This window comes from Triticum dicoccoides, chromosome 3B, assembly GCF_002162155.2.
Source record: "Triticum dicoccoides isolate Atlit2015 ecotype Zavitan chromosome 3B, WEW_v2.0, whole genome shotgun sequence".
Classification (NCBI taxonomy): Eukaryota; Viridiplantae; Streptophyta; class Magnoliopsida; order Poales; family Poaceae; genus Triticum; species Triticum dicoccoides.
Window position 1 is genome coordinate 709105194 of NC_041385.1, and position 3637 is coordinate 709108830.

The window sequence follows — 3637 nt, forward strand, 5'->3', positions numbered from 1 at the left end:
GCTCACTGTTCATCTAGAGAGGCAGCATCGATCGGCTTCAGTTAGCAGCAGCAGCGGAGGAATCGCTCGATCGGGTTCAGTAACGCGTAGCGTGCAGTGCAGTCACTCGGGTTCAGTTAGAGCCCAATGCCTCGCTCGGTTCAGTTAGATCCAACGCCTCGCACACACGCACGTACGTTTACGAGAGAAACGCGCATCGCTCTGTTGGAAATATGCCCTAGAGGCAATAATAAAAGTGTTATTATTATATTTCTTTGTTCATGATAATAGTCTTTTATTCATGCTATAACTGTATTATCCGGAAATCGTAATACACGTGTGAATACATAGACCACAATATGTCCCTAGTGAGCCTCTAGTTGACTAGCTCGTTGTGATCAACAGATAGTCATGGTTTCCTGGCTATGGACATTGGATGTCGTTGATAACGGGATCACATCATTAGGAGAATGATGTGATGGACAAGACCCAATCCTAAGCCTAGCACAAAGATCGTGTAGTTCGTATGATAAAGCTTTTCTAATGTCAAGTATCTTTTCCTTAGACCATGAGATTGTGCAACTCCCGGATACCGTAGGAATGCTTTGGGTGTACCAAACGTCAGAACGTAACTGGGTGGCTATAAAGATGCATTACAGGTATCTCCGAAAGTGTCTGTTGGGTTGGCACGAATCGAGACTGGGATTTGTCACTTCGTGTAAACGGAGAGGTATCTTTGGGCCCACTCGGTAGGACATCATCATAATGTGCACAATGTGACCAAGGGGTTGATCACGGGATGATGTGTTACGGAACGAGTAAAGAGACTTGCCGGTAACGAGATTGAACAAGGTATCGGTATACCGACGATCGAATCTCGGGCAAGTACAATACCGCTAGACAAAGGGAATTGAATACGGGATCTATTGAGTCCTTGACATCGTGGTTCATCCGATGAGATCATTGTGGAACATGTGGGAGCCAACATGGGTATCCAGATCCCGCTGTTGGTTATTGACCGGAGAACGTCTCGGTCATGTCTGCATTGTTCCCGAATCCGTAGGGTCTACACACTTAAGGTTCGATGATGCTAGGGTTATAAAGGAAGTTTGTATGTGGTTACTGAATGTTGTTCGGAGTCCCGGATGAGATCCCAGACGTCACGAGGAGGTCCGGAATGGTCCGGAGGTAAAGATTTATATATGGGAAGTCTTATTTTGATCGCCGGAAAAGTTTCACACTTTATCGGTATTGTACCGGGAGTGCCGAAAGGGGTCCGGGGGTCCACCGGGGGGGGGGGGTTCACCCGCCCCGGGGGGCCACATGGGCTGTAGGGGTGCGCCTTGGCCTATATGGGCCAAGGGCACCAGCCCCAAGAGGCCCATGCGCCAAGATATAAGAAAAAGGGGAGAGTCCTCAAGGGGGAAGGCACCTCTAAGGTGCCTTGGGGAGGATGGACTCCTCCCCCACTTGGCCGCACCCCTTCCTTGGAGGAACGGGCAAGGCTGCGCCTCCCCCCTCTCCCTTGCCCCTATATAAAGGGAGGGGAGGGAGGGGCAGCCGCACCTGAAGCCCTGGCGCCTTCCTCCCTCCCGTGACACCTCCTCCTCTCCCGCAGGTGCTTGGCGAAGCCCTGCAGGACTGCCACGCTCCTCCACCACCACCACGCCGTCGTGCTGCTGCTGGATGGAGTCTTCCTCAACCTCTCCCTCTTTCCTTGCTGGATCAAGGCATGGGAGACGTCACCGGGCTGTACGTGCGTTGAACGCGGAGGTGCCGTCCGTTCGGCACTAGGATCTCCGGTGATTTGGATCACGACGAGTACGACTCGTTCAACCCCGTTCTCTTGAACGCTTCCGCTTAGCAATCTACAAGGGTATGTAGATGCACTCTCCTTCCCCTCGTTGCTGGTTTCTCCATAGATAGATCTTGGTGACACGTAGGAAAATTTTGAATTTCTGCTACGTTCCCCAACAGTGGCATCATGAGCTAGGTCTATTGCGTAGATTCTTTGCACGGGTAGAACACAAAGTAGTTGTGGGCGTTGATTTTGTTCAATATGCTTACCGTTACTAGTCCAATCTTATTTCGACGGTATTGTGGGATGAAGCGGCCCGGACCGACCTTACACGTACACTTACGTGAGACAGGTTCCACCGACTGACATGCACTTGGTGCATAAGGTGGCTAGCGGGTGCCAGTCTCTCCCACTTTAGTCGGAACGGATTCGATGAAAAGGGTCCTTATGAAGGGTAAATAGAAATTGGCATATCACGTTGTGGTTTTGCGTAGGTAAGAAACGTTCTTGCTAGAAACCCACAGCAGCCATGTAAAACATGCAAACAACAATTAGAGGACGTCTAACTTGTTTTTGCAGGGTATGCTTTGTGATGTGATATGGCCAAGAAGAATGTGATGAATGATATGTGATGTATGAGATTGATCATGTTCTTGTAATAGGAATCACGACTTACATGTCGATGAGTATGACAACCGGCAGGAGCCATAGGAGTTGTCTTAATTTATTGTATGACATGCGTGTCATTAAATAACGCCATGTAATTACTTTACTTTATTGCTAACCGGTAGCCATAGTAGTAGAAGTAATAGTTGGCGAGACAACTTCATGAAGACACGATGATGGAGATCATGATGATGGAGTTCATGGTGTCATGCCGGTGACGAATGATGATCATGGAGCCCCAAAGATGGAGATCAATGGAGCTATATGATATTGGCCATATCATGTCACTACTATATAATTGCATGTGATGTTGATTATGTTTATGCATCTTGTTTACTTAGAACGACGGTAGTAAATAAGATGATCCCTTACAACAATTTCAAGAAGTGTTCTCCCCTAACTTTGCACCGTTGCTAAAGTTCGTCGCTTCGAAGCACCACGTGATGATCGGGTGTGATAGATCCTTACGTTCAGATACAACGGGTGTAAGACAGATTTACACATGCAATACACTTAGGCTTAACTTGACGAGCCTAGCATGTACAGACATGGCCTTGGAACACGGAGACCGAAAGGTCGAGCATGAGTCGTATAGTAGATACGATCAACATGAAGATGTTCACCGATGATGACTAGTCCGTCTCACGTGATGATCGGACACGGCCTAGTTGACTCAGATCATGTAATCACTTAGATGACCAGAGGGATGTCTATCTGAGTGGGAGTTCATAAGATGAACTTAATTATCCTGAACATAGTCAAAAGATCTTTGCAAATTATGTCGTAAGCTCGCGCTTTAGTTCCACTGTTTAGATATGTTCCTAGAGAAAATATAGTTGAAAGTTGACAGTAGCGATTATGCAGACAGTAGAAAGCTGATGTCCTTAATGCACCGCTCAGTGTGCCGAACCCCAAATGTCGTTTGTGGATGTTGCGAACATCGGACATACACGTTTTGATAACTACGTGATAGTTCAGTTAAACGGTTTAGAGTTGAGGCACCAAAGACGTTTTCAAAATGTCGCGGAACATATGAGATGTTTCGAGGGCTGAAATTGGGATTTCAGGCTCGTGCCCACGTAAAGAGGTATAAGACCTCCGACGATTTTCTTAGCCTGCAAACTAAGAAAAAAAAAGCTCAATCATTGAGCTTGTGCTCAGATTGTCTGAGTGCAACAATCACTTGAATCGAGT